The sequence below is a fragment of the Dendropsophus ebraccatus genome, chromosome 7, assembly GCF_027789765.1.
Source record: "Dendropsophus ebraccatus isolate aDenEbr1 chromosome 7, aDenEbr1.pat, whole genome shotgun sequence".
Lineage (NCBI taxonomy): Eukaryota > Metazoa > Chordata > Amphibia > Anura > Hylidae > Dendropsophus > Dendropsophus ebraccatus.
In genome coordinates this window covers 13,096,046-13,123,291 of record NC_091460.1, presented here as the reverse complement: position 1 = coordinate 13,123,291, position 27,246 = coordinate 13,096,046, and the positions used below count along the sequence as shown (strand labels likewise).

Genomic DNA, 27,246 nt, shown 5'->3' with positions numbered 1-27,246 from the left:
CAGCACACAAAACATGGAAGCCCCCCATCCGCATCAGGATATACAGTTACGTTCTAATGAGGGAAGGGATTAAAAAAACTAAATGTTTTTGCAAATAAGAAAATAGGGCTATGTTCACACACAGTATGATCAGGACTTATTCCAAGAACACAGGGAATGTGATGAAAACACAAACTGTGCACATGTTTCCATTATCATCTAATCCTGTCAGTTCCATTCCTGACTGCTTAAAACAAAAAGACTGATGGAAACATTATATAATGGGGGAGATTTATCACACATGGTGTAAAGTGAAATTGGCTCAGTTGCCCCTAGCAACCAATCAGATTCCACGTTTCATTTTCCAAAGAGTCTGTGAGGAATGAAAGGTGGAATCTGATTGGTTGCTAGGGGCGACTGAGCCAGTTTCACTTTACACCATGTTTGATAAATCTCCCCCTGTGCTAAACAATGAGACACGCTGCAAACTGCAATCCTGGGCTCCAGCAGGGCGATAGGCCCGAGCCTCCTACCACAGTGTCAGGATATAAGTATAGACATGTGCTAGGACTGTGATCAGTCAGTTCCTGCTCCAGCTGGTGATGAACTACAACTCCCAACATGGCAAAGACTGCTAAATGCCAGGCTGGTGGATGTGTTAGTCTAACCACAGCTGTAGAGCCACAGATGGAGAAGCTGTATACTAGCACATGACAATAGGTGTATTATATTCTCCCTAAACAGAGTGAAGAGACATTAGAATACATGTGACTTACCTCAGAGATGAGGGGGGACATTATCTGCTGCCATCCTGCACACCCTCCTGCTCCTCCTGTCACTCTTCCTCCAGAGCTGCTGCCATCCTGCACACCCTCCTGCTCCTCTTCCTCCTCTTCTTCCCTCCAGAGCTGCTGCCATCCTGCACACCCTCCTGCGCCTCTTCCTCCTCTTCTTCCCTCCAGAGCTGCTGCTGCCCATGGGAGGAGCTGGGATTCTGCACAAGTTTTGCAGACAGGACATTGCTGGGGGAGGAGACCACAGGCAGCAACCAAATGTATCCAGATGAAGTCACCTGTCTGTCTGTCTGCCTGCTTCTACAGAATAAGTCTGATGCTTCCACCATCTTCTCCTCTTTCTGCATGAGGAGGAGAGATTTCTTCACATTGCAGCAACTCCAGTGTGAACTATAGTACCACCTCTCAATCCATCTGGCTGATATGAGAGTGTACAGTATAAAGGATTTGGCTGAGCACTGGTGTACAGGATGATAGAGTAGGGGAGATGCATATGGGCAAAATGGATAACACTAGAATGTTCCAGTTTTCAAAGTAACCCCAGGCACTGACATAGTAGAAATCCCATAAAGTCCAAGCAGCACTGTGTAAACAAACCAAGAAGTGATGATAAACCCATTCAAGACCAGGCCCAAAATGACCCAAATTTGACCCCCCCCCCCCCCCCCCCCAGGTGCTCCAGCACTCTCAATTTTCTATCTACAGGGCCATGTAAGTGCTTGTTTTCTTCAGGAATAATTGTACTTTGTAATGGCGTCATTCATTCTACCATAACATGTATGATGGAACCCCAAATATATTATTTATGAAGATATAAATAGGTGAAATCGTAAATAAGAATGCAATATGGTAACGTTTGGGGGGTTCCTGTGTCTACGTAATGCACTATATGGTAACAGCGACATGACACTATTATTCTATAGGTCAGTCCGAACACAACCATATGCAGGTTACACAGATTCTCTAATATATATATATATATAATATATATATATAAAATTTTAGGAAATCCTTTTTTTTTTTGCAATGAATTATTAATAAAATGGCCATATTATGACTTTTATAATGGTTTTACTTTTTCACATATGGGGCTGTATGGGGTGTCATTTTTTGCACCATGATCTCTGGTTTTTATTAAAGGGGAACTCAAGAGGTCAAAATAAGAAATGGACCTTCTTTAGAAGCATATAGCATTGCTTACTTATCTAGCTCAGTTTTGAAACTAACAAAAATCCATTTGCTTTGGGGGTCTTTGTTCCATATTGTGTGGCTGTACCCCCTAGTTGAGCAGTTGTACACATTACTACAGGTTCCAGAATGCAATGCTTTTCCTCAGTTGTTCATCATAGTCCCCCACCCTGCACATTTCCCCACCAAATCTGCTGCAGAACATCTAGGCCAGACGTGTCAAACTCATGCCCTCCAGCTGTTTTAAAACTACAATTCCCATCATGCCTGGACAGCCAAAGCTAAAGCTTTGCCTGTCCAGGAATGATGGGACTTGTAGTTTTAAAACAGCTGGAGGGCATGAGTTTGACATCCCTGATCTAGGCTGTGTTCTCACGTTGCAGTTTCATCGTGTTATGGTGCGTTTACACAGGCAGATTTATCTGACAGATTTTGGAAGCCAAAACCAGGAATGGATTTGAAAATAGGAGAAATCTCAGTCTTTCCTTTATGACCCGTTCCCTGTTTATGGTCTGTTCCTGGTTTTGGCTTAAAAAATCTGTCAGATAAATCTGCCTGTGTAAACGCACCATTACTGAATTATTTGCAGTACTTCATCATTTCATTGTGGTCCCACCCGCACAGCACGCTGTATTCTCTACCTGTAACAGCACACAGCACACTGTATTCTCTACCTGTAACACTACACATCACGCTGTATTCTCTACCTGTAACACCACACAGCACGCTGTATTCTCTACCTGTAACACCAACACCACACAGCACGCTGTATTCTCTACCTGTAACACCACACAGCACACTGTATTCTCTACCTATAACCACACAGCACACTGTATTCTCTACCTGTAACACCACACAGCTCACTGTATTCTCTACCTGTAACACCACACAGCACACTGTATTCTCTACCTGTAACACCACACAGCGCTGTATTCTCTACCTGTAACACCACACAGCACACTGTATTCTCTACCTATAACACCACACAGCACGCTGTATTCTCTACCTGTAACACCACACAGCACGCTGTATTCTCTACCTGTAACACCACACAGCACGCTGTATTCTCTACCTGTAACACCACACAGCACACTGTATTCTCTACCTGTAACACCACACAGCACACTGTATTCTCTACCTGTAACACCACACAGCACACGCTGTATTCTCTACCTGTAACATCACACAGCACGCTGTATTCTCTACCTGTAACACCACACAGCACGCTGTATTCTCTACCTGTAACACCACACAGCACTGTATTCTCTACCTGTAACACCACACAGCACGCTGTATTCTCTACCTGTAACACCACACAGCACACTGTATTCTCTACCTGTAACACCACACAGCACGCTGTATTCTATACCTGTATCACCACACAGCACGCTGTATTCTCTACCTGTAACACCACACAGCACGCTGTATTCTCTACCTGTAACACCACACAGCACGCTGCAGGGAATCACGTGTTCTCTAATATTACCATTGACGGTCGTCCCCTGCTCAGTCCGGAGCTGTAATCATGTGTACAGCACCGAACACAGCAGCCGCTGCACAGCCCGCACCTGACAGTGAAAGGATGAAGTGCCAGGCTTAAGTTAAGCTTCCTCCCATTGGTGGTCGGCTGGGACATGGCCCCCCGCCAGGTGCAGGCTGTGCTGTACAAATGATGACAGCTCCGGACGGAGCAGGGGACGAGCTGCGGCAGTAATATGAGAGAACATGTGAATCCCTGCAGCACTACCGGATGGAGGGATCACAGGCGCCCTGCACACGGCTGGGGCTCTACTGCTTCCCACTCCTGCCTCACATCCCACAGCGGCAGCCGCGCTGCTCGCAGCTCCTGGGGTGGAGTTGCATGCTCCAGCCCGGCTTCCTGGCCTGCTGGAGCATGGCACTTCATCCTGTTCCCACCATGCTGTAAGAGGTGCGGACTGTGCTGCAGCGCTGTACACATAATGACAGCTTCTGATCTGCAGATGTGCTGCACATCTAACTATCTATATATAAGCATGGGCTGGACATTTGAGGGACTGGAAGGTGTCAGGAGTGTGCCCCCCCCCCCCCCAATTATATAGTAGTATAGCTTGCTCCATGGTCATATGTACACACTACAGCTTGTAAACACTCTAAGGCCATGTAGCTACTATATTAATATACAGATAGTATTCTGTATATGACAGTGTGTGCTATTTACTGTATACAACTTGCTGTGTGCGCATAGCTGAATTTACAGTATACAAGACCTCTGTTCTATTGATGATTAGTGCGCTATGTACTTATACAGTACCAATCATATACAGACAGAGGTCTCATATATTGTAGATTCATCTATACGTACATAGCACAGGGGTAAAGTACCTACTCCAGAGTTCCCGCCACACAAAGGAGTGTACCCCCACACACACTACTTTGTATCTTATCAAAGATGCAATGTTCCCTCCACAGCATAACATATACACTGTTTCCCCGTCAATGTGTTTTTGTACAATTTGCATAACTACAACCCCTATCATTTCCTCATTATAAGACATGATGTGGTAGTAGCAGCGTTTCTTCACACAAATTGCTAAACTACAACTCCCATCATGAACTATAAGTAGACTAAGATGGAGTTGTATTATTGCTAGATGTGGAATTCAAGACTGAAGAAAAACTACTACCACCATCATGCCTTATAATCAGGATATGATGGTGGTTGTAGTTATGCAAACTGGAGAGTTACAGTTTGCAAAACTACAAACAACGGTAATCCCAACTAGGGATAGAGGGCAGGGAGTGGGTGGAGACTGAGGTGTAAGGGCCCTATTACACTAAACTACTAAAGTGCGAAAAATCGTTAAATCGTTTGAATTTAAACGATAATCGTTCTGTGTAATTGCAGGTAACGATTGAAAAATCGTTCATATGTCGCTGACTTAGATCTGAACCTAAAATTATCGCTAATTGCTCGCTGTAATTCCACATTTGTTCGCTCAGTTGCGCATCGTTCAGTGTAATTGCACATTGTTCATTGTTTTGCTGGGATCAGAAGGAATAAACGATCTTAATAACAATTGCTATAACGATCATAGTAACGATCGTAACCAACAACCATCTTTCTGTGTATATATAGTGATCGTTTTCAGGTTAACGATAAACAATCTTGTTTGCGATTGTTTATTGTTAGTCGTTAATTGTTTAAAATTGCTCCATGTAATAGGACCCTAAGGAAGACAGGCAGAGTGAGGCATGCTGGGAGTTGTAGGCACCAGCAAAGATTTAAATAGGATGTAGTAGCAGCAATCAGCTAGAAGATATCAGGGTTATGGTGCGTTTACACAGGCATATTTATCTGACAGATTTTTTAAGCCAAAGCCAGAAACTGACCATAAACAGGGAACGGGTCATAAAGGAAAGATTGAGATTTATCCTCTTTTCAAATCCATTCCTGGCTTTGGCTTCCAAAATCTGTCAGATAAATCTGCCTGTGTAAACGCACCATTAGTGTTGAGCTGATCTGTCAAAATGTACGAGTTTGGCAACTGGAACCCTCGGCATTGGATTACCAGTGGCTGAAGAAATCGGATGCTGCCCTGGGGCTACCAGGAAAATATGGACAAGACCATAGGTTGTATCAAAGTTTTCCTGGTAGCCCCAGGGCAACATCCAATTTCTGCAGCCACTGGTAATCCAATGCCGAGTGTTCCAGTTGCCAAACTCGAACATTTTGACAGATCAGCTCAACACTAATCAGGGTGCAGAGGGCACTGACAGCAGCCAGACCGGGTATATACGGGACAAAAAGGAAGCCACTCAATGTGGGAATAGGTTTTATTTTTTAGGGGGGTGGGTGGAATTCTCTTAGTTCTTGTGAGGTTTTGAGGACATGAACAGATTGAGGCATAAACATTTCTCGTGCAGCAGTTTATATAGTCTCCGATTTCTTCTCTCCGCATATCAAGAAACCATTAAATCACTATAAAACTTCATACAGTTAGTATCTTTGTGCATTTGCCATTCCTCGTATTCTTCTAGCCAACGTTATGTCGTCTTTCCGAAAAGTTATGAATCCTCAAACAAGTGAACTAGGAAGAAGGTCTCAGCTGCCTCCTGTAACGCCATCATTGTCGGACATTGCCATTGGTGCGGCATCTTTCGGATGCTCCGCTCACACTTCCTTTACCAGCTGTGTAAATCATGCTTTGCTGATCAGCAGCTTAGTTGATTTCTGAGATTTACGGATCTCCATCAGTGTCCTGACTCCTGGGAGGTAAATCCGTATTCCACACATACATGGTGGGGAAGACGCTGCACTTTAATGCTTCACGACAAGCCGCTTTGTGTAGTCATCAGGTGTGAGAATCGCACTCTGGGGTCTGAGTAAAGAACATATACACAATTGTGACTACAAGTGATACAAACAGCTGGGACACAGAAGAACATAAATAGGGCCCTTAAAGAAGCAGTTCACTTTTTTTTTTTGGGGCCCCCCCAATAGCCTGTGGCATGTATACGTACAGAAGATGATCGGTGTCCGGCGGCGTAGCTCCGGTCCCGTCCCTTGGTGCCGTACAAATCCGGCGCGCGCTCACTTCCGCCGGCGCTGTGACTCCTCTTCTCGGCCTTGTAATTTGAACGCCGGAAGTCACGCGCTTCCATAGAGAATGCATGGAAGCGAGTGACTTCCGGCGTATAATGACAGGACAGAGAAGAGGACTGACAGCAGCCAGCGGAAGTGAGCGCGCGCCGGATTTGAACAGCACCGCGGGACAGGACCGGAACTAGGCCAATCATCTTCTGTAAGTATACATGCCACAGGCTACCGGGGGGGGCCCCAAAAAAAAAAAAAAGTGAACTGCTTCTTTAAATTCATATTAGATTGCCAGCATAGACTCTGTATACCATGGACCAGTGCTTCTCAAACTTTTTTTACTGGAGCCCTTACCAGACTGACCAGGAGGGTGCCTGGGCCTCACCATCTGAGGTGAAAGTCCATTTAAAAGCTGAAAATAATGCTAGGGCTACCACTCACCCATCTTCCAAGCTCTATATGCTAATAAAGCAAGTACAAAGTAAAGTAATAACAGCAAAAGGACTGTGCAGATCATAGTTACTTTTGTGAAAACTGGCTCCCCAGCTGGGTCTTATCAACAACTAGGGGGCGCCTCACTGGTGAGGCCCATCTAACTGTTTGAGAAGCACTGAACTATGGTATAGTAGAACTGTCAGACTAGCTGTATCACCAATACTACCTTTCAGCCTGTGAAATAGTCTTGGTGGTTACACCTGAGGAAAGAGAATGAGTCGTCATAGCACAATATTATCAAGGGTAGAGATGAGCGAAGCGCTGATCTAAGCGAAGTGAACCGCTCTGTTTGATCAGCGCTCCGCTCATCATGCCCCTGGGCTGCCAGCGCTGCTCCGATTTCTGTTACTCCTCCCAGGATGCTGGAAAATGCTGGATCCAATCCTGGGAAACTTCTCCCTGTTTCCCAGTCCCAGTTTCCCAGGATTGGATCCAGCTTTTCCCCGGCACCCGGAGTGGAGCTGCAGGAAACGGAACAACGCAGAAATCCCGGCGGCTTGATGAGCGGATCGCTGATCAAACAGATCAGTTCGCTTAGATCAGTGCTTCTCAATTCCAGGCCTCAGGCCTCACCAACAGGTCATGTTTTGAGGATTTACTTAGTATTTCACAGGTGATATAATTATACTCAGTGCATCAGGTATTATCACAGGTGTTCTTTGTATGGGAAATCCTCAAAACATGACCTGTTGGTGAGGCCTGGAATTGAGAAAGCACTGGCTTAGATGAGCGCTTCGCTTATCTCTAATAAAGGATATAACATCTCCTATTCCCTGTTTAGTCCATTTGGCTCCACAGTACTGGGTATGGATCCGGTACAGAAATGTCACTTCTGCAGCGCTCTACTGTTGGGGCCCGGGCCCTGTAGCAGCTGCGTGTTCTGCCTCCATGGTAGCTAAGCCACTGACTGTGGCTACACCAACCAGGAGAAAGTGCTTTAACCCCTTCAGAACTGAGTTAATTTTCATTTTGAGTTCGATACCGATACTAACTTTTATTTTGATACTCAGTACCAGTTCGATACTTTCTAAAACAAACAAAAAAAAACACACAGTAGAAATGATACCTCAGACTATAATAAATCTGAAATTTTATCTATATTCTCCAGGCCTGCATTATTAGAGATACCAATTCTTTGTTAAAAATACAATTTACATTTTTTAAATAATTGTGGTTAACAGTGCCTTATTCTATTTCAGCTATCAGGCTATGCTGGGGGTTGCAGTTTACCAGCAGCCACAGGTTGGAAACACTATGAGATACAATACAATCTAAGGCTGGGTTCACACAACGTATATTTCAGTCAGTATTCTGGTCCTGATATTGCAACCAAAACCAGGAGTGGATTAAAAACACAGAAAGGCTCTGTTCACACACTGTTGAAATTGAGTGGATGGCCGCTATATAACAGTAAATAACGGCCATTATTTCAATATAACAGCTGTTGTTTTAAAATACCAGCAAATATTTGCCATTAAATGGCGGCCATCCACTCAATTTCAACATTGTGTGAACAGATCCTTTCTGTGTTTTTAATCCACTTCTGGTTTTGGTTGCAATATGAGGACCACAATACTGACTGAAATATACGTAGTGTGAACCCAGCCTTAGGGTGCCTTTACACAGAGATTTATCTGACAGATTTTTGAAGCCAAAGCCAGGAACAGACTAAACAGAACAGGTCATAAAGTCATTTCTGACTTTGGCTTCAAGAATCTGTCAGATAAATCTGTCTGTGTAAAGGCACCCTAACAGTCTGTGCTGTTAGGGTGCCACTATCCAGAAAGTCTGCAACAATGGCTGCACCTGTAACCAGGGACTGTGCCATGGCTCTATTGTATCCACTAAGTGATGACTTAGACAGCTCTGATGCACCAGATATTATCACTAACACAGCTCTGCTACAACAGCTACTGTCCACACCAGTTACCATGACCATTACTGACACGTTTTAGCTGCATTAGTTACCATGATCACTAACACAGTCCTGCTAGTCACTCATACTGCAGCCGGGACATACTTAAAAGCATGAAGAAAAAGAATGAACATTATTTCCTATGGGGAAACATCTAAAACATGGTTTTAATTGGTTTAATTAGTTAGATAGACCTGGAAGCATTTTTTTTGTAGAGCTCAGTGGACTGAGCATATATACCATGAATGATTAGAGATGAGCGAACCTGGAGCATGCTGGAGTCCATCCGAACCCGAATTTTCGGCATGTGATTAGCGGTGGCTGCTGAACTTTGATAAAGCCCTAAGGCTATGTGGAAATCATGGATATAGTCATTGGCTATATCCATGTTTTCCAGACAACCTTAGAGCTTTATCAAAGTTCAGCAGCCCCCGCTAATCAAATGCCGAACGTTCGGGTTCGGATGGATTTAAACCCGAACCTGGTTCGCTCATCTCTAATAATGATGTGTTAGACCCTACCTGTACAGGGTCATTCCGGATCTATCTTGACCAGGGAAAGAACTACACCTCTTTTTCTTTGCAATATGAATTCATTTCCCTAAATATATATATTCCATTCATTCCAGGTGTACCTTGCACAGGTAGGGTATAACACATCTGTATTCATGCTGTATACACAGTCCACTGAGCACTACAGAAAAATGCTGTTCATTGCGGGTCTATCTCACCAATTAAAACCATATTTTAGATGTTTCCCCATAGGAAATAATGTTCATGGTTTTCACGCTTTTTAGTATGTCCCGCCCATTTCCTCGGCAGCCTGAGAGCAGAGGTCAGAGGTTAGAGGTTACCAGTGCTCTGCAGTGCTGAGGTCAGGAGCCCAAGAGAAAAACATGTGGTAATTAACTCCTGTCAGGAAGAGAAGAGGGCCTACATTTACACAGGATCCCGCACACACTATTGCCAGAGCAAGGCCGATCCCCGCCCCGATCACCCCACATTACTGATGTTGGCTCCTGACGCCCCAGCCCCCCCCCCCCTCCACACACACACCACACAGCCCTGGCCTGCTCCACACACACACACACACACACACCTCACAGCCCCAGTCTGCCTCACTCCCCACACACACATAAACACAGCCCTGGCCTGCTCCACACACACACACACACACCTCACAGCCCCAGTCTGCCTCACTCCCCACACACACATACACACAGCCCTGGCCTGCTCCACACACACACACACACACACACACACACACACACACCTCACAGCCCCAGTCTGCCTCACTCCCCACACACACACAGCCCTGGCCTGCTCCACACACACACACACACACCTCACAGCCCCAGTCTGCCTCACTCCCCACACACACACACACACAGCCCTGGCCTGCTCCACTCCACACACACCCTGCCCCACTCCACCCACCCACACACTGCACAGCCTCGGCCTGCCTCCCCCAGCCCCATTCAACACACACATACACACTCACACCTCACTGCCCCAGTCTGCCTCCCCCCCCCCCCCCCCACCCCCCCCCACCCCCCCCACCCCCACCACCCCCACCACCACCACCACCACGATGGTCGGGCAGAGGAGGTGACACTAGGGGGCAGCACACAAAACATGGAAGCCCCCCATCAGCATCAGGATATACAGTTACGTTCTAATGCGGGAAGGGATTAAAAAAACTAAATGTTTTTGCAAATAAGAAAATAGGGCTATGTTCACACACAGTATGATCAGGACTTATTCCAAGAACACAGGGAATGTGATGAAAACACAAACTGTGCACGTTTCCATTATCATCTAATCCTGTCAGTTCCATTCCTGACTGCTTAAAACAAAAAGACTGATGGAAACATTATATAATGGGGGAGATTTATCACACATGGTGTAAAGTGAAACTGGCTCAGTTGCCCCTAGCAACCAATCAGATTCCTCCTTTCATTTTCCAAAGAGTCTGTGAGGAATGAAAGGTGGAATCTGATTGGTTGCTAGGGGCAACTGGGCCAGTTTCACTTTACACCATGTTTGATAAATCTCCCCCTGTGCTAAACAATGAGACACACTGCAAACTGCAAGCCTAGGCTCCAGCAGGGCGATAGGCCCGAGCCTCCTACCACAGTGTCAGGATATAAGTATAGACATGTGCTAGGACTGTGATCAGTCAGTTCCTGCTCCAGCTGGTGATGAACTACAACTCCCAACATGGCAAAGACTGCTAAATGCCAGGCTGGTGGATGTGTTAGTCTAACCACAGCTGTAGAGCCACAGATGGAGAAGCTGTATACTAGCACATGACAATAGGTGTATTATATTCTCCCTAAACAGAGTGAAGAGACATTAGAATACATGTGACTTACCTCAGAGATGAGGGGGGACATTATCTGCTGCCATCCTGCACATCCTCCTGCTCCTCCTGTCACTCTTCCTCCAGCTGCTGCCATCCTGCACACCCTCCTGCTCCTCTTCCTCCTCTTCTTCCCTCCAGAGCTGCTGCCATCCTGCACACCCTCCTGCGCCTCTTCCTCCTCTTCTTCCCTCCAGAGCTGCTGCTGCCCATGGGAGGAGCTGGGATTCTGCACAAGTTTTGCAGACAGGACATTGCTGGGGGAGGAGACCACAGGCAGCAACCAAATGTATCCAGATGAAGTCACCTGCCTGTCTGCTTCTACAGAATAAGTCTGATGCTTCCACCATCTTCTCCTCTTTCTGCAGGAGGAGGAGAGATTTCTTCACATTGCAGCAACTCCAGTGTGAACTATAGTACCACCTCTCAATCCATCTGGCTGATATGAGAGTGTACAGTATAGAGGATTTGGCTGAGCACTGGTGTACAGGATGATAGAGTAGGGGAGATGCATATGGGCAAAATGGATAACACTAGAATGTTCCACTGTCTTCAAAGTAACCCCAGGCACTGACATAGTAGAAATCCCATAAAGTCCAAGCAGCACTGTGTAAACAAACCAAGAAGTGATGATAAACCCATCCAAGACCAGGCCCAAAATGACCCAAATTTGACCCCCCCCCAGGTGCTCCAGCACTCTCAGTTTTCTATCTACAGGCCATGTAAGTGCTTGTTTTCTTCAGGAATAGTTGTACTGTGTAATGGCGTCTTTCATTCTATCATAACATGTATGATGGAACCCCAAATATATTATTTATGAAGATATAAATAGGTGAAATCGTAAAAAAGAATGCAATATGGTAACGTTTGGGGGGTTCCTGTGTCTACGTAATGCACTATATGGTAACAGCGACATGATACTATTACTCTATAGGTCAGTCCGAACACAACCATATGCAGGTTACACAGATTCTCTAATATATATATAAAAAAAATTTTTTAGGAAATCTTTTTTTTTTTGCAATGAATTATTAATAAAATGGCCATATTATGACTTATAATGGTTTTACTTTTTTACATATGGGGCTGTATGAGGTGTCATTTTTTGCACCATGATCTCTAGTTTTTATTGAAGGGGAACTCGAGGTCAAAAAAAGAAGTGGACCTTCTTTAGAAGCATATAGCATTGCTTACTTATCTAGCTCAGTTTTGAAACTAACAAAAATCCATTTGCTTTGGGGGTCTTTGTTCCATATTGTGTGGCTGTACCCCCTAGTTGAGCAGTTGTACACATTACTACAGGTTCCAGAATGCAATGCTTTTCCTCAGTTGTTCATCATAGTCCCCCACCCTGCACATTTCCCCACCAAATCTGCTGCAGAACATCTAGGCCAGACGTGTCAAACTCATGCCCTCCAGCTGTTTTAAAACTACAATTCCCATCATGCCTGGACAGCCAAAGCTAAAGCTTTGCCTGTCCAGGAATGATGGGACTTGTAGTTTTAAAACAGCTGGAGGGCATGAGTTTGACATCCCTAATCTAGGCTGTGTTCTCACGTTGCAGTTTCATCGTGTTATGGTGCGTTTACACAGGCAGATTTATCTGACAGATTTTGGAAGCCAAAACCAGGAATGGATTTGAAAATAGGAGAAATCTCAGTCTTTCCTTTATGACCCGTTCCCTGTTTATGGTCTGTTCCTGGTTTTGGCTTAAAAAATCTGTCAGATAAATCTGCCTGTGTAAACGCACCATTACTGAATTATTTGCAGTACTTCATCATTTCATTGTGGTCCCACCCGCACAGCACGCTGTATTCTCTACCTGTAACACCACACAGCACACAGTATTCTCTACCTGTAACACCACACACCACACTGTATTCTCTACCTGTAACACCACACAGCACTGTATTCTCTACCTGTAACACCACACAGCACGCTGTACTCTCTACCTGTAACACCACACAGCACACTGTACTCTCTACCTGTAACACCACACAGCACACTGTATTCTCTACCTGTAACACCACACAGCGCTGTATTCTCTACCTGTAACACCACACAGCACACTGTATTCTCTACCTGTAACACCACACAGCACGCTGTATTCTCTACCTGTAACACCACACAGCACGCTGTATTCTCTACCTGTAACACCACACAGCACGCTGTATTCTCTACCTGTAACACCACACAGCACTGTATTCTCTACCTGTAACACCACACAGCACACTGTATTCTCTACCTGTAACACCACACAGCACACTGTATTCTCTACCTGTAACACCACACAGCACACTGTATTCTCTACCTGTAACACCACACAGCACGCTGTATTCTCTCCCTGTAACACCACACAGCACGCTGTATTCTCTACCTGTAACACCACACAGCACATGGTATTATCTACCTGTAACACCACACAGCACGCTGTATTCTCTACCTGTAACACCACACAGCACTGTATTCTCTACCTGTAACACCACACAGCACGCTGTATTCTCTACCTGTAATACCACACAGCACGCTGTATTCTCTACCTGTAACACCACACAGCACTGTATTCTCTACCTGTAACACCACACAGCACGCTGTATTCTCTACCTGTAACACCACACAGCACGCTGTATTCTCTACCTGTAACACCACACAGCACGCTGTATTCTCTACCTGTAACACCACACAGCACTGTATTCTCTACCTGTAACACCACACAGCACACTGTATTCTCTACCTGTAACACCACACAGCACGCTGTATTCTCTACCTGTAACACCACACAGCACTGTATTCTCTACCTGTAACACCACACAGCACACTGTATTCTCTACCTGTAACACCACACAGCACGCTGCAGGGAATCACGTGTTCTCTAATATTACCGCTGACTGTCGTCCCCTGCTCAGTCCGGAGCTGTAATCTTGTGTACAGCACCGAACACAGCAGCCGCTGCACAGCCCGCACCTGACAGTGACAGGATGAAGTGCCAGGCTTAAGTTAAGCTTCCTCCCATTGGTGGTCGGCTGGGACATGGCCCCCCGCCAGGTGCAGGCTGTGCTGTACAAATGATGACAGCTCCGGACGGAGCAGGGGACGAGCTGCGGCAGTAATATGAGAGAACATGTGAATCCCTGCAGCACTACCGGATGGAGGGATCACAGGCGCCCTGCACACGGCTGGGGCTCTACTGCTTCCCATTCCTGCCTCTCACATCCCACAGCGGCAGCCGCGCTGCTCGCAGCTCCTGGGGTGGAGTTGCATGCTCCAGCCCGGCTTCCTGGCCTGCTGGAGCATGGCACTTCATCCTGTTCCCACCATGCTGTAAGAGGTGCGGACTGTACTGCAGCGCTGTACACATAATGACAGCTTCTGATCTGCAGATGTGCTACATATCTAACTATCTATATAGAAGCATGGGCTGGACATTTGAGGGACTGGAAGGTGTCAGGAGTGCCCCCCCCCAATTATATAGTAGTATAGCTTGCTACATGGTCATATGTACACTACAGCTTGTAACACTCTAAGGCCATGTAGCTACTATATTACTATACAGATAGTATTCTGTATTTCTGTATATGACAGTGTGTGTTATTTACTTTATACAACTTGCTGTGTGCGTATAGCTGAATTTACAGTATACAAGACCTCTGTTCTATTGATGATTAGTGCGCTATGTACTTATACAGTACCAATCATATACAGACAGAGGTCTCATATATTGTAGATTCATCTATACGTACATAGCACAGGGGTAAAGTACCTACTCCAGAGTTCCCGCCACACAAAGGAGTGTACCCCCACACACACTACTTTGTATCTTATCAAAGATGCAATGTTCCCTCCACAGCATAACATTATACACTGTTTCCCCGTCAATGTGTTTTTGTACAATTTGCATAACTACAACCCCTATCATTTCCTCATTATAAGACATGATGTGGTAGTAGCAGCGTTTCTTCACACAAATTGCTAAACTACAACTCCCATCATGAACTATAAGTAGACTAAGATGGAGTTGTATTATTGCTAGATGTGGAATTCAAGACTGAAGAAAAACTACTACCACCATCATCATCATGCCTTATAATCAGGATATGATGGTGGTTGTAGTTATGCAAACTGGAGAGTCACAGTAATCCCAACTAGGGATAGAGGGCAGGGAGTGGGTGGAGACTGAGGTGTAAGGGCTCTATTACACGAAACTACTAAAGTGCGAAAAATCGTTAAATCGTTTGAATTTAAACGATAATCGTTCTGTGTAATTGCAGGCAACGATTGAAAAATCGTTCATATGTCGTTGACTTAGATCTGAACCTAAATTTATCGCTAATCGCTCGCTGTAATTCCACATTTGTTCGCTCAGTTGCGCATCGTTCAGTGTAATTGCACATTGTTCATTGTTTTGCTGGGATTAGAAGGAATAAACGATCGTAATAACAATCGCAATAACGATCATAGTAACTATCGTAACTAACAACCATCGTTCTGTGTAATATAGTGAACGTTTTCAGGTTAACTATAAACAATCTTGTTTGCGATCGTTTATTGTTAATCGTTTAAAATCGCTCCTGAGGCATGCTGGGAGTTGTCGGCACTGGCAAAGATTTAAATAGGATGTAGTAGCAGCAATCGGCTTGAAGATATCAGCCTTAGTGTTGAGCTGATCTGTCAAAATGTTCGAGTTTGGCAACTGGAACCCTCGGCATTGGATTACCAGTGGCTGAAGAAATTGGATGCTGCCCTGGGGCTACCAGGGAAAATATGGACAAGACCATAGGCTGTATCCATGTTTTCCTGGTAGCCCCAGGGCAACATCCAATTTCTGCAGCCACTGGTAATCCTATGCCGAGGGTTCCAGTTGCCATACTCGAACATTTTGACAGATCAGCTCAACACTAATCAGGGTGTAGAGGGCACTGACAGCAGCCAGACCGGGTATATACGGGACAAAAAGGAAGCCACTCAATGTGGGAATAGGTTTTATTTTTTAGGGGGGTGGGTGGAATTCTCTTAGTTCTTGTGAGGTTTAGAGGACATGAACAGATTGAGGCATAAACATTTTTCCGTGCAGCAGTTTATATAGTCTCCGATTTCTTCTCTCCGCATATCAAGAAACCATTAAATCACTATAAAACTTCATACAGTTAGTATCTTTGTGCATTTGCCATTCCTCGTATTCTTCTAGCCAACGTTATGTCGTCTTTCCGAAAAGTTATGAATCCTCAAACAGGTGAACTAGGAAGAAGGTCTCAGCTGCCTCCTGTAACGCCATCATTGTCGGACACTGCCATTGGTGCGGCATCTTTTGGATTCTCCGCTCACACTTCCTTTACCAGCTGTGTAAATCATGCTTTGCTGATCAGCAGCTTAGTTGATTTCTGAGATTTACGGATCTCCATCAGTGTCCTGACTCCTGGGAGGTAAATCCGTATTCCACACATACATGGTGGGGAAGACGCTGCACTTTAATGCTTCACGACAAGCCGCTTTGTGTAGTCATCAGGTGTGAGAATCACACTCTGGGGTCTGAGTAAAGAACATATACACAATTGTGACTACAAGTGATACAAACAGCTGGGACACAGAAGAACATAAATAGGGCCCTTAACGAAGCAGTTCACTTTTTTTTTTTTTGGGCCCCCCCAATAGCCTGTGGCATGTATACGTACAGAAGATGATCGGTGTCCCGCGGCGTAGCTCCGGTCCCGTCCCTCGGTGCCGTACAAATCCGGCGCGCGCTCACTTCCGCCGGCGCTGTGACTCCTCTCCTCGGCCTTGTAATTTGAACGCCGGAAGTCACACGCTTCCATAGAGAATGCATGGAAGCGAGTGACTTCCGACGTATAATGACAGGACAGAGAAGAGGACTGACAGCAGCCAGCGGAAGTGAGCGTGTGCCGGATTTGAACAGCACCGCGGGACAGGACCGGAACTACGCCGCGGGACACCAATCGTCTTCTGTAAGTATACATGCCACAGGCTACCGGGGGGGCCCCCCCCCCCCAAAAAAAGTGAACTGCTTCTTTAAATTCATACTAGATTGCCAGCATAGACTCTGTATACCATGGACCAGTGCTTCTCAAACTTTTTTTACTGGAGCCCTTACCAGACTGACCAGGAGGGTGCCTGGGCCTCACCATCTGAGGTGAAAGTCCATTTAAAAGCTGAAAATAATGCTAGGGCTACCACTCACCCATCTTCCAAGCTCTATATGCTAATAAAGCAAGTACAAAGTAAAGTAATAACAGCAAAAGGACTGTGCAGATCATAGTTACTTTTGTGAAAACTGGCTCCCCAGCTGGGCCTTATCAACAACTAGGGGGCGCCTCACTGCTGAGGCCCATCTAACTGTTTGACAAGCACTGAACTATGGTATAGTGGAACTGTCAGACTAGCTGTATCACCAATACTACCTTTTAGCCTGTGAAATAGTCTTGGTGGTTACACCTGAGGAAAGAGAATGATTAGTCGTCATAGCACAATATTATCAAGGGTAGAGATGAGCGAAGCGCTGATCTAAGCGAAGTGAACCGCTCTGTTTGATCAGCGCTCCGCTCATCATGCCCCTGGGCTGCCAGCGCTGCTCCGATTTCTGTTACTCCTCCCAGGATGCTGGAAAATGCTGGATCCAATCCTGGGAAACTTCTCCCTGTTTCCCAGTCCCAGTTTCCCAGGATTGGATCCAGCTTTTCCCCGGCACCCGGAGTGGAGCTGCAGGAAACGGAACAACGCAGAAATCCCCGCGGCTTGATGAGCGGATCGCTGATCAAACAGATCAGTTCGCTTAGATCAGTGCTTTCTCAATTCCAGGCCTCAGGCCTCACCAACAGGTCATGTTTTGAGGATTTCCTTAGTATTTCACAGGTGATATAATTATACTCAGAGCATCAGGTATTATCACAGGTGTTCTTTGTATGGGAAATCCTCAAAACATGACCTGTTGGTGAGGCCTGAGGCCTGGAATTGAGAAAGCACTGGCTAAGGCTAGGTTCACACTGCGTTTTCAGCATCCGTTTAACGGATCCGTTTTTTTTAACGTCCAGAAAAATAGGGTCAGCAACGTTTTTTTGTTTGTTTTGGTCCGTCAAAAAAAACGGATCCGTTTTTTTTTATAATGGAAGTCAATGGAAAAACGGATGCACACAAATGAATCCGTTTTTTGCAATCCGTTTTTCATGTGTTTTTTGCAAAAAACGGATGCGTTAAACGGATGCTGAAAACGCAGTGTGAACCTAGCCTAAGGCCCCCTTCACACGTCCGGAAAAACCATCCGGATTTCCTATAACTTTAATTGGTCACGGACACCCTTCCGGATTTTTCCGGAAGGGTGTCCGTTCCGGAAAATATATCCGGAAAAAATAGGACATGTCCTATTTTTGTCCGGAATTCCGTCCCAGACGTACATCAGGAAAGTACCCGTGATTCCGGATGATTGACAGCCCGCCGGCACCCCCGCTGCCCGAACGCCGCGCCGCCACCACCCAAGGGATCCCTGCACCCGGACATCAGCTGCCGCCGCCCGGTGGCCCAGCAGCGCCGCATCGCATCACGCCGCCGCCCGCTGACTCCGCCGCCGCATCGCATCACCCCGCCGCGCCGCATCACGCCGCCGCATCGCATCACCCCGCCGCCCGATGACCCCGCCGCTGCCGCCCGATGACCCCGCCGCCGCATCGCATCACCACGCCGATGACCGCGCCGCATCGCATCACCCCGCCGCCACCCCGACCTCTGTTCCCCCCCCCTCCCCAAATCCGCAGCAGGTTGCACCCGCCCGCCCGGGACTCCCACCAGCTGCCGCCGCTGTTCTTCCGCCGCCGACAGGTGAGATACACCTTCTAAAAAAAAAAAAAAAAAAAAAACAGTAGAAATGATACCTCAGACTATAATAAATCTGAAATGTTATCTATATTCTCCAGGCCTGCATTATTAGAGATACCAATTTTTCTGTTAAAAATACAATTTACATTTTTTAAATAATTGTGGTTAACAGTGCCTTATTCTATTTCAGCTATCAGGCTATGCTGGGGGTTGCAGTTTACCAGCAGCCACAGGTTGGAAACACTATGAGATACAATACAATCTAAGGCTGGGTTCACACTACGTATATTTCAGTCAGTATTGTGGTCCTCATATTGCAACCAAAACCAGGAGTGGATTAAAAACACAGAAAGGATCTGTTCACACAATGTTGAAATTGAGTGGATGGCCGCCATATAACAGTAAATAACGGCCATTATTTCAATATAACAGCCGTTGTTTTAAAATACCAGCAAATATTTGCCATTAAATGGCGGCCATCCACTCAATTACAACATTATGTGAACAGATACTTTGTGTTTTTAATCCACTCCTGGTTTTGGTTGCAATATGAGGACCACAATACTGACTGAAATATACGTAGTGTGAACCCAGCCTTAGGGTGCTTTTACACAGAGATTTATCTGACAGATTTTTGAAGCCAAAGCCAGGAACAGACTATAAACAGAACAGGTCATAAAGTCATTTCTGACTTTGGCTTCAAGAATCTGTCAGATAAATCTGTCTGTGTAAAGGCACCCTAACAGTCTGTGCTGTTAGGGTGCCACTATCCAGAAAGTCTGGAACAATGGCTGCACCTGTAACCAGGGACTGTGCCATGGCTCTATTGTATCCACTAAGTGATGACTTAGACAGCTCTGATGCACCAGATATTATCACTAACACAGCTCTGCTACAACAGCTACTGTCCACACCAGTTACCATGACCATTACTGACACGTTTTAGCTGCATTAGTTACCATGATCACTAACACAGTCCTGCTAGTCACTCATACTGCAGCCGGGACATACTTAAAAGCATGAAGAAAAAGAATGAACATTATTTCCTATGGGGAAACATCTAAAACATGGTTTTAATTGGTTTAATTAGTTAGATAGACCTGGAAGCATTTTTTTTGTAGAGCTCAGTGGACTGAGCATATATACCATGAATGATTAGAGATGAGTGAACCTGGAGCATGCTCGAGTCCATCCGAACCCGAATTTTCGGCATGTGATTAGCGGTGGCTGCTGAACTTGGATAAAGCCCTAAGGCTATGTGGAAAACATGGATATAGTCATTGGCTGTATCCATGTTTTCCAGACAACCTTAGAGCTTTATCCAAGTTCAGCAGCCCCAGCTAATCAAATGCCGAACGTTCGGGTTCGGATGGATTTAAACCCGAACCTGGTTCGCTCATCTCTAATAATGATGTGTTAGACCCTACCTGTACAGGGTCATTCCGGATCTATCTTGACCAGGGAAAGAACTACACCTCTTTTTCTTTGCAATATGAATTCATTTCCCTAAATATATATATTCCATTCATTCCAGGTGTACCTTGCACAGGTAGGGTATAACACATCTGTATTCATGCTGTATACACAGTCCACTGAGCACTACAGAAAAATGCTGTTCATTCCGGGTCTATCTCACCAATTAAAACCATATTTTAGATGTTTCCCCATAGGAAATAATGTTCATGCTTTTCATGCTTTAGTATGTCCCGCCCATTTCCTCGGCAGCCTGAGAGCAGAGGTCAGAGGTTAGAGGTTACCAGTGCTCTGCAGTGCTGAGGTCAGGAGCCCAAGAGAAAAACATGTGGTAATTAACTCCTGTCAGGAAGAGAAGAGGGCCTACATTTACACAGGATCCCGCACACACTATTGCCAGAGCAAGGCCGATCCCCGCCCCGGTCACCCCACATTACTGATGTTGGCTCCTGACGGCCCCCCCCCCACCTCGCAGCCCTGGCCTGCCCCACTCCACACACACACCACACAGCCCTGGCCTGCTCCACACACACACACCTCACAGCCCCAGTCTGCCTCACTCCCCACACACACACAGCCCTGGCCTGCTCCACACACACACACACACACACACACCTCACAGCCCCAGTCTGCCTCACTCCCCACACACACACACACACCTCACAGCCCTGGCCTGGCCTGCCCCACTCCACACACACACACACACACACACACACCTCACAGCCTTAGTCTGCCTCACTCCCCACACACACACACACAGCCCTGGCCTGCTCCACACACACACCACACAGCCCTGGCCTGCCCCACCACACACACCACACAGCCCTGGCCTGCCCCACCACACACACACCACACAGCCCTGGCCTGCTCCACTCCACTCCACACACACACACACACACACACACACACAGCCCTGGCCTGGCCTGCCCCACCACACACACACACCGCACAGCCCTGACCTGCTCCACTCCACACACACACACACACACACACACCTCACAGCCCTGGCCTGGCCTGCCCCACTCCACACACACCTCACAGCCCTGGCCTGGCCTGCCCCACTCCACACACACAAACCTCCCCCCCCACACACACACACACACAAACCTCCCCCCCCCCCCCCACACACACACACAAACCTCCCCCCCCCACACACACACACAAACCTCCCCCCCCCACACACACACACAAACCTCCCCCCCCCACACACACACACAAACCTCCCCCCCCACACACACACACACACAAACCTCCCCCCCCCCACACCCACACAAACCCCCCCCCCCCCCCACACCCACACAAACCCCCCCCCCCCCCCACACACACAAACCTCCCTCCCCCCCCCACACCTCCCTCCCCCCCCCCACCCACCCACACAAACCTCCCTCCCCCCCCCACCCACACACACAAACCTCCCTCCCCCCCCCACCCACACACACAAACCTCCCTCCCCCCCCCACCCACACACACAAACCTCCCTCCCCCCCCCCCACCCACACAAACCTCCCTGCCCCCCCACCCCCCCCCCCCCACCCCACAGCTCCAGCCTGCCCTGCCCTGCCCCACTCCCCACACACCCTGCCCCACTCCACCCACACACTGCACAGCCCCGGCCTGCCTCCCCCTCCCCCAGCCCCATTCAACACACACATACACACTCACACCTCACTGCCCCAGGGCTATGTTCACACACAGTATGATCAGGACTTATTCCAAGAACACAGGGAATGTGATGAAAACACAAACTGTGCACATGTTTCCATTATCATCTAATCCTGTCAGTTCCATTCCTGACTGCTTAAAACAAAAAGACTGATGGAAACACTATATAATGGGGAGATTTATCAAACATGGTGTAAAGTGAAACTGGCTCAGTTGCCCCTAGCAACCAATCAGATTCCTCCTTTCATTTTCCAAAGAGTCTGTGAAGAATGAAAGGTGGAATCTGATTGGTTGCTAGGGGCAACTGAGCCAGTTTCACTTTACACCATGTGTGATAAATCTCCCCCTGTGCTAAACAATGAGACACGCTGCAAACTGCAAGCCTAGGCTCCAGCAGGGCGATAGGCCCGAGCCTCCTACCACAGTGTCAGGATATAAGTATAGACATGTGCTAGGACTGTGATCAGTCAGTTCCTGCTCCAGCTGGTGATGAACTACAACTCCCAACATGGCAAAGACTGCTAAATGCCAGGCTGGTGGATGTGTTAGTCTAACCACAGCTGTAGAGCCACAGATGGAGAAGCTGTATACTAGCACATGACAATAGGTGTATTATATTCTCCCTAAACAGAGTAAAGAGACATTAGAATACATGTGACTTACCTCAGAGATGAGGGGGGACATTATCTGCTGCCATCCTGCACATCCTCCTGCTCCTCCTGTCACTCTTCCTCCAGAGCTGCTGCCATCCTGCACACCCTCCTGCTCCTCCTGTCACTCTTCCTCCAGAGCTGCTGCCATCCTGCACACCCTCCTGCTCCTCTTCCTCCTCTTCTTCCCTCCAGAGCTGCTGCTGCCCATGGGAGGAGCTGGGATTCTGCACAAGTTTTGCAGACAGGACATTGCTGGGGGAGGAGACCACAGGCAGCAACCAAATGTATCCAGATGAAGTCACCTGTCTGTCTGTCTGTCTGTCTGTCTCTCTGTCTGCTTCTACAGAATAAGTCTGATGCTTCCACCATCTTCTCCTTTTTCTGCAGGAGGAGGAGAGATTTCTTCACATTGCAGCAACTCCAGTGTGAACTATAGTACCACCTCTCAATCCATCTGGCTGATATGAGAGTGTACAGTATAGAGGATTTGGCTGAGCACTGGTGTACAGGATGATAGAGTAGGGGAGATGCATATAGGCAAAATGGATAACACTAGAATGTTCCACTGTTTTCAAAGTAACCCCAGGCACTGACATAGTAGAAATCCCATAAAGTCCAAGCAGCACTGTGTAAACAAACCAAGAAGTGATGATAAACCCATCCAAGACCCGGCCCAAAATGACCCAAATTTGACCCCCCCCCCCCCCAGGTGCTCCAGCACTTTCAGTTTTCTATCTACAGGGCCATGTAAGTGCTTGTTTTTTACAGGAATAGTTGTACTGTGTAATGGCGTCATTCATTTTACCATAACATGTATGATGGAACCCCAAATATATTATTTATGAAGATATAAATAGGTGAAATCGTAAAAAAGAATGTAATATGGTAACGTTTGGGGGGTTCCTGTGTCTACGTAATGCACTATATGGTAACAGCGACATGATACAATTATTCTATGGGTCAGTCCGAACACAACCATATGCAGGTTACACAGATTTTCTAATATATATATAAAATTTTTTTTTTTTTTGCAATGAATAAAATGGCCATATTATGACTTTTATAATGGTTTTACTTTTTCACATATGGGGCTGTATGAGGTGTCATTTTTTGCACCATGATCTCTGGTTTTTATTAAAGGGGAACTCAAGAGGTCAAAAAAAGAAGTGGACCTTCTTTAGAAGCATATAGCATTGCTTACTTATCTAGCTCAGTTTTGAAACTAACAAAAATCCATTTGCTTTGGGGGTCTTTGTTCCATATTGTGTGGCTGTACCCCCTAGTTGAGCAGTTGTACACATTACTACAGGTTCCAGAATGCAATGCTTTTCCTCAGTTGTTCATCATAGTCCCCCACCCTGCACATTTCCCCACCAAATCTGCTGCAGAACATCTAGGCCAGACGTGTCAAACTCATGCCCTCCAGCTGTTTTAAAACTACAATTCCCATCATGCCTGGACAGCTAAAGCTTTGGCTGTCCAGGAATGATGGGACTTGTAGTTTTAAAACAGCTGGAGGGCATGAGTTTGACATCCCTAATCTAGGCTGTGTTCTCACGTTGCAGTTTCATCGTGTTATGGTGCGTTTACACAGGCAGATTTATCTGACAGATTTTGGAAGCCAAAACCAGGAATGGATTTGAAAATAGGAGAAATCTCAGTCTTTCCTTTATGACCCGTTCCCTGTTTATGGTCTGTTCCTGGTTTTGGCTTAAAAAATCTGTCAGATAAATCTGCCTGTGTAAACGCACCATTACTGAATTATTTGCAGTACTTCATCATTTCATTGTGGTCCCACCCGCACAGCACGCTGTATTCTCTACCTGTAACACCACACAGCACGCTGTATTCTCTACCTGTAACACCACACAGCACACTGTATTCTCTACCTGTAACACCACACAGCACACTGTATTCTCTACCTGTAACACCACACAGCACACTGTACTCTCTACCTGTAACACCACACAGCACACTGTATTCTCTACCTGTAACACCACACAGCACACTGTATTCTCTACCTGTAACACCACACAGCACACTGTATTCTCTACCTGTAACACCACACAGCACGCTGTATTCTCTACCTGTAACACCATACAGCACGCTGTATTCTCTACCTGTAACACCATACAGCACACTGTATTCTCTACCTGTAACACCACACAGCACTGTATTCTCTATCTGTAACACCACACAGCACACTGTATTCTCTACCTGTAACACCACACAGCACACTGTATTCTCTACCTGTAACACCACACAGCACACGCTGTATTCTCTACCTGTAACACCACACAGCACACTGTCTTCTCTACCTGTAACACCATACAGCACACTGTATTCTCTACCTGTAACACCACACAGCACTGTATTCTCTATCTGTAACACCACACAGCACTGTATTCTCTATCTGTAACACCACACAGCACTGTATTCTCTATCTGTAACACCACACAGCACACTGTATTCTCTACCTGTAACACCACACAGCACACGCTGTATTCTCTACCTGTAACACCACACAGCACACTGTCTTCTCTACCTGTAACACCACACAGCACTGTATTCTCTACCTGTAACACCACACAGCACGCTGTATTCTCTACCTGTAACACCACACAGCACGCTGTATTCTCTACCTGTAATACCACACAGCACGCTGTATTCTCTACCTGTAACACCACACAGCACGCTGTATTCTCTACCTGTAACACCACACAGCACTGTATTCTCTACCTGTAACACCACACAGCACACTGTATTCTCTACCTGTAACACCACACAGCACTGTATTCTCTACCTGTAACACCACACAGCACGCTGTATTCTCTACCTGTAACACCACGCAGCACGCTGTATTCTCTACCTGTAACACCACACAGCACGCTTTATTCTCTACCTGTAACACCACACAGCACGCTGTATTCTCTACCTGTAACACCACACAGCACCCTGTATTCTCTACCTGTAACACCACACAGCACGCTGTATTCTCTGCCTGTAACACTACGCTGTATTCTCTACCTGTAACACCACACAGCACGCTGTATTCTCTACCTGTAACACTACGCTGTATTCTCTACCTGTAACACCACACAGCACACTGTATTCTCTACCTGTAACACCACACAGCACGCTGTATTCTCTACCTGTAACACCACACAGCACGCTGTATTCTCTATCTGTAACACCACACAGCACGCTGTATTCTCTACCTGTAACACCACACAGCACCCTATATTCTCTACCTGTAACACCACACAGCACACTGTATTCTCTATCTGTAACACCACACAGCACGCTGTATTCTCTATCTGTAACACCACACAGCACGCTGTATTCTCTACCTGTAACACCACACAGCACACTGTATTCTCTACCTGTAACACCACACAGTACACTGTATTCTCTACCTGTAACACCACACAGCACTGTATTCTCTACCTGTAACACCACACAGCACGCTGTATTCTCTACCTGTAACACCACACAGCACACTGTATACTCTACCTGTAACACCACACAGCACGCTGTATTCTCTACCTGTAACACCACACAGCACGCTGTATTCTCTACCTGTAACACCACACAGCACGCTGTATTCTCTACCTGTAACACCACACAGCACACTGTATTCTCTACCTGTAACGCTGATATTGGAATAAACTTTTTGAATGAATTTTTTTTTTTTCATTTTCACACACATATTATCAAGCATCTTTATCTTTGAGGTTGAGCCCCACAATAAGGAGTTTATCCGATATCTTACATGGGATATACTGTCTTTATGCCTTGTTTTTTTTTCTCCAGGTGGGATTGGCAGTGTCGGCTCTGATCCTCTCTTCCGTATAGCATCATTTACTTGTGTTACTGCATCATTGTTGTGAATACGCTGCAGTACTGCAATGACACTCCAACATGCGTGAACACGAGAAATCAGGGCAGTAGCTGCTTCTGGCCAGTCAGAGTTGGTGAATCTCTAGCCAAGCCGTCATGATGTCTGTCATGATGTAAAATACACAGTTTTCCTGTATGGTAATAACTCCAATCACCAGTACTATAGTATAGAACTCTAATGGTAACATCCAAGTTATTCTCAAAATCCCCAATAGCATCACTAACATCAGTAACGGAAATTTGTTAAAAGATCAATTTACGTTTGTTAAATGCGTCCTTCAATTCGCCACCAACCATATCTAGTCATAGAGGTCTCTCTGTTGTACTGCTCAAAATTGTTTGCTCGCTGCTTTTGTGGTCTGATATACAGCGACTTATTTCTGCTTATCTGTTTACAAAATAATTTTAATGATTGCGTACAGAGGAAAT

At 46.3% G+C, this 27,246-nt stretch overlaps 2 long non-coding RNA genes across 2 annotated transcripts; both read right to left on the bottom strand.

Moving 5' to 3' along the window:
* Positions 1–5,761: 5,761 nt before the first annotated feature.
* LOC138796656 (uncharacterized) lies at positions 5,762–11,573 on the bottom strand. The gene is made up of 2 exons (XR_011363781.1): positions 11,322–11,573; positions 5,762–6,322 (listed from the first exon to the last, which is right to left on the bottom strand). It is a non-coding gene; the product is annotated as an uncharacterized lncRNA (long non-coding RNA).
* A 4,697-nt stretch (positions 11,574–16,270) lies between these two features.
* Positions 16,271–23,239, bottom strand: LOC138796655 (uncharacterized). Its single transcript, XR_011363780.1, has 2 exons — positions 22,928–23,239; positions 16,271–16,834 (listed from the first exon to the last, which is right to left on the bottom strand). It is a non-coding gene; the product is annotated as an uncharacterized lncRNA (long non-coding RNA).
* Between the last annotated feature and the right edge of the window lie 4,007 nt (positions 23,240–27,246).